Below are 9097 nucleotides of genomic sequence, written 5' to 3' on the forward strand. Positions count from 1 at the left end.
CCTGTTTAATCAGAGCTTGAGTTCAGTGAGTAAAAAATTGAGTTAAAGAAGCCAATATGCACTTCCAGCTCACTACATTACCATGTCCATATGTGGTTTGGGTCTTAACTGAAAATAACTCAATATAAAACCCCCAAAATAAAGCAGCCTGCCAGGAAACCAAAAGCTATCAGAATCTGGAGGCTGGTAAAACAAGCATTACTGTGGGCTTCTCTGCTCCCATTCAGCAGCCAGCTGCAAAAGTCTGCCTTGGGATGGACCTGTCAAAAACACAGATGGGTGTCCCTTGGAAGTAATCTTGAACATGGTGAGAATTAAAATATGAGGTATTTTAAATGAAATATGCTGTGTTCAGCAGAGTAGCGTTTGAAACACCAAGGTCTGTTCCATCAGAGCATACCTGACCTTCTCTACCTCCAAGCCACTGGCAGGCTGTCAAGCTTTTGGTCCTGATGGAGAAGAAAAACTATTCTGTTGATTCTGGCATCTAAACCAAATATTAGTGTCAACCTAAAAGTATTAAAAGCAAAACTAATTCCATCTTGACACTTTCCTAACAATCACTAGCTCAGGAAGGACATTATGAAGTAAGATTTATGTTTGCTTCTAGAGAAAGCTTCTTTATTCAAATTAAGAAGAAAGATGAATTTGAGGCAAGGTTTGCACTTTTTTGTATGTGCTATAATGTATATGCTAACTAATTTATTATATGTTTTATAGGAAACAGGAATGTTTCTTGCTTTACATTAGAGCTAAATATTCAGTGACATAAAGACGTAAGGACAGAAAGGCAATCCTGTTACAAATGCATTAAAAAGGTATTGTGCACATTGCTCCATTTAACATGTGGCTCTTAGGCGATCTCAGGACAGCACATCGTTGTCATTTAGGCAAAGTATTCTTTCTGACTTTAAAGCTATCAACTAAAGACAGCCCTGATTTTTTTTTCTTCACCCATTTTCTGTGTATAATTTTTTTCTACTTCCGATGTTTACTTTTAAGATGAAGTTCAACAGTAACTTTTCTTCAGTCTGCTACAGGAGATTGCTGAAAGGCAACATCTGCTAAGTAGCAAAAAAGCTCTAGCTGTCAATAAGCAAGTTAATATAAATTCATCAGGGGCATTTAATTTTTTTAGAACATTATATTCTATAGTCTGCTGTCTTAAAGATAAAATTTGCTACATTTCAGCTATCATTTATGCTAATAATAGGGCTTAGAACTGGAGACTGATCTCAGTTGTATGGGTATATGCTGCAGGGGTATTACTCCAAGATTGTTCTGATATAAAAGTACCTTCATGTACTGAAGGATCAGCACCAAAAGCCCTTTGTAGCGTGTCTAGGTGGCTGCAACCGCATCTGTACATCGAGACCAGTTCTCCTTGTGGCATCTGACAAGCCGCTGCCACATCCCCTGGCAGTACGGGGTGTTTGTTGCACCGCACAGCCTTTCCAGGCAGCGCAGGGCTGCAGCTCCTGCTGATGGCAACGCTGCATGCAGATACGGAAAAGCACTTCTGTCAGAACCAGAAATATCATGTTTCTATGGTGTGAATATGCTAAACCACTGCAAGGGCAAAAAACTCGGTTGTGCCGTTCAATCCGCATCACCATTAGGGTTCTCTGCTTAGGACCAAGTCCAGCCACCCAAACCACGGAGATTTATTTTTGGGGAAAGAAAGAGAACACTTCTGACTGGACAAGCTGAGTAATTCAGCAGTTGCTGTACTACAGATATGTTAGGGCCTTGGTGGAAATAGGCACTCAATCCTCTTTGTCTTTGACTCCTCTAATCTCCTTAGGCTATACTGATTTATACAGGAGGTCTCTGCAGAGAGACAGGTGCCTTGTCATAGTCACCAAGAGCAGCCGTAGTAAAAATGAATACATTTTCCAGCTAGGATATCCCAGGTCTCAGAGGAGAAAAAAAATGGTGCAGGTGGTCAGGAGCAAGATCCGGGCAGTGGTTTTCAGTCGACCTTCATTTGCATCATAAACCCATCATCTTCCCGAGCACAAAGGAACAGCAGGGCTGGCAGCCTGCGCAGCCCCACAGCGATAGGCATGGGACGGGCTGGGAGTCGGGAGCACTGGCTGAGCTGGTGAGGGATGTTTCACACATGGCCTCCATCTCTGAAATGTTTGGCTGTAGACAGGGCTGTTCGTCTCTCACTTTTAAGAGTGCTAAAAGGTTTTCTCTCCTCTCTGTAGGGGGTGACCAAATGCAATTTAAGTAAGCGTGTTTCTGCTGAAGCACCGATATATTCTGGTTGCCATTTGTTGTTCTCATTGTAACAAAGAACGATCTTTCCATTAACCTAATCTAAATGATCACTTGGAGGCTGCAAAACTATATGTCATTTTTAAGCTACTGTATCAGGATGGCCTAAGGGAAATTCTACAGATGCCTTGCCACAATCCATTTCTTCCCCATGACGAGCTACCAGGCTAGTTGCTTGGATTCATTTGCCACAGCTGTTTACCTCTTTGACCTCAAAGCTACGAAGGTATGGTGCCAATGAAATACAAAGGAGGCTGCCTTTTAAATTACTCATTATAAGAATTATTTTCTAAAGTAAAAAGGGACAGGAGGTGGTATTCTTCCAGCTGAATGGAACTACTTGAGTGAGTATTTTGCCTTCACCTTCTAATAATTTTCTTCTTTCTTTCCTTTTTCTGTTAACCTGTAGACATAGATAAATGAGCAACACAATATTAATGTGCTTATTAGTCTGGAATAATTTAAGACAGACTAATATCTCCCTGACAGAAAATTGTCAGCTCAGGTCTATCATGGCATCAGTCATTGCAAGCTATTAAATTTCTGCAGCAGAGCTAGTAGGTAGATACCTCGTTTTATTTATTTCTGCAGTTCAAACATACCCCATTTCCATTTTGACCACAGTTGTTCCTATCTGGTTGTGCTTATTTATTTGAAGTTATTTATAGGTGATACTGTCCCCAGCTAACAACTCAGCGTGCAAGAGCTGATGAATATTAAATTATAATTTGTCTAAAAACCAAAGGCAACAAATCTAGGTCAAAGATATTGCCTTGGGCAAAGTCCACACAGGTTCTTTTGCATCACTGAATATTAAGCTCCTGTCTTTCCATTTAAAAATGGTTATACCTGGTCACGCAGGTGCCTTTTTCTACAAGGAGCATATAATTTAAAAGCATCTCAAGAGGTAAGTGCACAAATCCTGGGCTATGTGTTGCAGAGAAAAACAAAATGTTACCTCACACTATCCATTGATCTAATGACTGATCTTTGAGATGTGGGTTTGTATTTGCTGCTTGTCCTGTTTTGAGGAAGAGACTTGCCCCTGAACATTACGTGACTGACCTAAACAAAGAACTAGGGGAATTTGAGGAGCTCCTCACATTCTCACTTGTTAAAGCTGTTATTTGGTATAAAAATCCACTAGATGCCTCTACTCCGTCATTTCACTTTTATACCTGTTTTTCTGCATAACTGCTAGTTTCCTGGTTATCCATGCTGTGCTCATACCACTCTGCTCATGGTCTCTCCTCTGGAGTGAATTAGTTCCCTCCTAATACAGGCTAGTTTTCTTCTGGGTCCACAGCGAGTACAGCTGAAGTCAGCCTTCTGCAGGAGGTGCTAGCTTTGAACAGTAAGAAGGTGGGCACCTCCATACCACATGGCTTAGGAACCAAGGTTCGTTCCTTCATGGTCTGCAAAGACCCTGTAGGCACACCCAATGAACACAAAGTGGATAATTTCGGAGCCTGATGGCAAGGGTATTGATCTGGAAAATTAGAAACTGAGGGTCATCTTTTTTATCAGATGGCATTGATCAAGTAGGAGAGCTGCAGCAGGAAAGACTGTCCACTGCCTGCCCTCCTCCCCCTTCCCTTACAAAAAGCACTCAGTACATGTGGTTTTGGCATTCATTGAAATGAAGAAACCTGCATCCATGCAACGGATTCCTCTGTTGCAAGAGATGATGTTTGCCACACATAGGTATGCTGAAAAATTAATGCCACAGTGAGGAATTCTTTCTGTTTCTTGGCATCCTCCAAATGTGTAGGAATATGTCCATGCCCTTGTATCTAATTATGGATTTGGAACTTTTCTTAGTTGCATGCCTTGAGTAGTAATTCACAATACAATTAACTCTTTATTTTGGATTGATAGTGTAACTAGAACAGGGGAAAAGCAGACAAAAAAGATCATAGAAGTACAGTATAGTATTTTTTTTACCACCGTAGTGATGTTTTTATGGTATGAAGCATTACCACAGTGTTGAATTGTTCCCTCTTTGCTGAAAGGTGGGGAGAGACTATAATTTTCTTATGCTTGAATTATGTGTTGCTGCCTAGTGAAATATGCAGTAATAAGGTTCTGCAGGTCACTACTGTGACTTAGTCTTGACAATGAAAATAAAAGAACTGCAGCTCTTAAAATATCAATAAACATTTTCAAGCATCAGTTTCAACAGGAATGTGTGTCATACAAGGTGTCATATTGTGTGTCACAGGATGGCACACATTCCCACGTGTTTAACAGTCATTCCTTGAAAAGTCGTTGATTGCCAGTGGCTGCAAATGCTTGTAGAAGTGCTTATAAAAGAAACATTTATATATACATTTTTAATAGATTTATATAATAAAAAAAATACTTTTATATTTATTGTGCATGTACTGCAAAAGTGGCCCAAACAAATGCAACCTCCAGTTCTGTGTTTAATTTCTTCTGCTTCACTTCCCATACAAGAATTCCAGCTCTGTGCTTTATCAGTCACCTGTATTTATCTTACCACTTCCATCTATTGAATTGCAAGAGAGGGGGCTGCCACTTAAAAATACTGGAAAGTTCTAAGTTGTCTGACCCTAGAAAATAGCTCCATATTGATTAATGACCTTACAGATCACAACAGAATTGTAGATAGCAGTATGTAAACAACGTTGCCAGGCTCCACAAGTCTCTGTGATTTCATCTAATCAGTCTTCAGACATCTTCATGTTGATTTCATAAGAGTGAAAGAGAAATGGAGAGTCCCTGTTGATAATAATTCATAGTTGCTTGATGGATATCTCGTGAAACACATCAGAAAATATGCTGAATCCTTTTGAAAGCCATACTAAAGGCATGGCAGGAGCTAAGAATTCATCCAGCTGTTTCACATAGCTTTTAACATAAACCTTCTAACTTTTTTTTTTTCTTGATGGTACCTTTTCATGGAGTTTTCATGCTTGGACACAAATTTAGTCATGATATGTCTCTTTAAATTTAGCATCACATGTGCCAAGCTGGTGTGTATTAACACCTTACACAGTGCTACAATCAGGTATTATATGTCAGCACAGCTGTGGAAGATTCTTACACTACCTGATTTTTAAACTGCTAGACATATATATGTAGCTTATACATAGTTAGGCTAGAGCAAAACATATAAAAATCTGGTCAAGATTTATGCTTGAGGTAGATTATGTGAAGATGAAACAGGAAGCCTAAGTTTCTGTGTGGAGCAGCTGAAGTGGTGGGATGTAAAGAAGATGACTGAAGTAGGTAGCTGAACGATCCTGCTGTCTGAGGATCACTGTGGTTTGCCCATAAGGCCCCTGATTTAAGGTAGCCATGGAAGGGAAGGGAAGATGCCGGAAACAGATTAGGAAATCTCCAAACACGTGAGCTGCGTGACCTAATGCATCAAAGACATAACGCTGGTAGTGCCTAACACCCAAGTGAATGAATCTGTAAAAGCGACAGGTTAGCTCAACAATACTTGATACAATATAAAAACACCTAGCGTGGTGTCTAAAGAACTGACAAGTGTATGAGAGAGTCATGAATACATCATCGTCCTATTGAATGGCTTCATCCCATTGGTTGCATAGCAGTTAATTGCTATTCTTACTACTTGCCACCTTATTTCAGTAAGGATACCGGAGACAAGCTGCCTGACTGAAGTTGCTGGAGTTCTTGAATGGGGGGAGAGGAAGACTCTAGAGCTGTTGATACTGGGGCATGAATAAAGCAGATGACCAGGAATGGCCAAGGACACTGGAGTGCCAGTAGTGGCCACTGGGAGAGACAAGCCAATGCAGAGGCAAATGGCTTTGCTGCTCTGTCAAATTTGATTGAAATTGTTAGCTGGATTAAAGGATAGAACATCGGTTGCTGGGAGGAGTGAATACATGGACAAGTACACATATTCAAGCACAATCACCTAAGTTTTGTTGCTTTCAGAACTTAGATTTAAAAGGCTATTTAAGAAAAGTAAACAAAGTCTTTCCTTGAGTCTGAAGTATTCTGTTTTCTCCTGAGACAACTTTTCAGTGAAAGGCTTCTCTTTAAAATGTCATAGATATTGTCTGCCATAGAAATTGATGAGGTCACCAAAGGTCTCTTCAAGCTACAGACTCTGTGAATGCTTTGGTTCTCTTTGACCAAATATACCATTTACTCACTATACTCTTTCTATAATATAGCTCTTTAGATTTTCTACAGAATTTATTAAATCTGTCTAGATGATTTTAAAAAATTCCTGACTCCCTAAGTAACCATAATAAAGAGAAGCAAAATACATATGCAAAATACATTAAACAGTAGAGAAAGACTGTGGTTGACCCTTCAAATGACACATATCTTTCTGATGCTCAGAAAAAGTTTTATCTATATGCTCGTATTTTTTCTGTGCATCCAGATTTGGGCATTGTAGGACATAAAGTGGAAACCTCTGGCTGAAAACTTTAAATTTTTACATAAAAAGTAAGTTCCTTTGTCCTTTTCCTTTTACTGAACATAACAAATGAAGCTACAGAGATGCAATCGATCAAATTCCTGTTAATGAGAAAAAGGACTGAAGCAAACTATTTAAATGCATGTCTACAACTTTCCTGATTGTGCTTCCAATAATTTAATGTATTTACATTCTTTGGTGATGAAGCATCTTCTGCACTCATCTATCTTGGAAGAGCTATGCTGATCTACTTTGTGAAATAAACAGAGATCAAATGCCTCTTAAATGTATGTCTAACTACAGGAGTAGGTAAAAATTTGGGAGATTTGATAGGTCTCAGTCTCAATCCTTATTTGCAGGATAGCCCAGGGACATACCTAAGTGATAGCAGCCTCCTGTCCTGTGAGCTAAAACTGCAGCACATTCCCTTTCTATTTACAACCTGTCTCCAACATTGCAGAGCTTGCATGTTCAATCCAAATCTTACCTGTGGTCTTGAAATATAGTCACATAGGTGTCTTCTGCAGTTCCTGTACCACTAAGTGAAAGAACTGGAATATCCTGTGCCCTGCCTATACGGTGACCCTTTAGTCTATCATAAATTGGTTGTTGCACAGGAAAAAAAATCATGTTATGCGGCAGAGGAGAACTGCTCTCACTTGCTTTTCAACACTGTTTGGCTGGCTACTGTGCTACAGAGGATGTTTTCCTTTTAAATATCGTATTTTATAGGTACTGAGAATGACACAAAAAAACCCCCTTCTTAATGGTCTTAGACAAATGAAAGACATGTATTAAGATATTTACATATTGCTTAAGAATGTTTGATCTTGACTATTTGTTTCTTAATTTTAAGTTATTTTTGTTATTCTAACTCCCTGCTGAAAATAACATTGCATCTGTTTCTTTACAAGCCCATTTGTTAATACACCTGTCAGCCGCCTTTCTTCTAACACATTATTATGTTTGTTTCCTCATTAAAACTGAAATAAACAGCAATAATTATGCTGATATACTTATTTTTAACACATTAAAAGCTGGTAGTTTGGATAGTAGATATGACTTTGTAGTACATGCTCACTTTCAGAACTGTAACCACTCTACCTCCCCCATTCCCTTTATTTACTAAAGCATATATTAAATTCAGCGTCCTAAAGAACTCACATTTTAATAAATGAAAAGCTTTGCCACGCAACAAAACAACAGGTTGTTTTCTTGTATTAGACCTTTTGTGCAGGGGAAAAACATGTAGTATCTAAATATATCAGATGCTGATCCAACTGTGCAGGAGAGCTATATCTAATGAAAATCACTCTTCCTTAAATTTCTTGCCTCAGCAAAGTTAATTTTGATATTTTTTTTTTATGAGGTAGAAAACAAACCACACTTAGATAAGCTATGTGTTGATAATGCTGGAAGAATATAAATTCAGGTTAGAGAACTATTTACTTTTACCTCATACAGGCATAGCTATTTATTCATTTTTACTTGTTCAACTCATTTTTGCATTTATAATTCCTATTATAGACTATCATTCCTAAATTGTTTAAGCACATGATTGAATACCATTAAAAACCAATGGGACCCAAATACATAGTTGAAGTTAAATATGTTTAAGTGTTTTTCTTAAGTAAAGCCAGCCAAAAAAATATACCTTTAACAGAAAATCAAAACATTAACATCTCAGTGGTAGAATGTTTGTTTCTCTCCTGATTGTTGATTGCCTGACTTCGTTCCTCACAAAATGAGCAGCAGAGCTGCCACTCACTTTAATGAAGCATGATCAAGGCAGTAATTTTTACCAGGATGAACACATTCCTTATGAGTGTATCTGCATTGCCCACCACATAAAAAGTATAGCAGTTTAAATGATTAAACCCATCGATATTTAGCAGTTGTTATGTCAAGAATGAAGATGCTGATGGAAGTGTTCTTGCATCCCATGAGAGCTACCAGAACCCTCGCCATGCCCATGGCAGGGGGGTTGGAACTAGATGATCTTTAAGGTCCCTTCTAACCCAAAACATCCTATAATTCTATGATTCCATGAAATCCATGTGCTCTGCTGGACACAGTTTTTAAAGTTAAACCACAGGATTCCACACTGGAGAGCAGCCCACCCAGGCCCATAAGTCACAAATGATAGCAATCAGCTGTGGCACAAAGGGATTGTGTATGAATGTATTTTTGCATATCAGAATTTTTTTGTACCTCAATTATCCTGTACTCCCCAAATTCTGAATGCTGATGACTTTGCTAGTTTGACTCATTTAACCAAATTTCCTGTTATTTTCAAACAAAAACTACACTAGATGCATAGGCATTTGCAACCAAAAAATGTATCAGTACACAAATTTTTGAATTAATTATTTTTTTTAAATTATTCAT

Source organism: Buteo buteo, chromosome 4 (assembly GCF_964188355.1).
Source record: "Buteo buteo chromosome 4, bButBut1.hap1.1, whole genome shotgun sequence".
NCBI classification, from domain to species: Eukaryota; Metazoa; Chordata; class Aves; order Accipitriformes; family Accipitridae; genus Buteo; species Buteo buteo.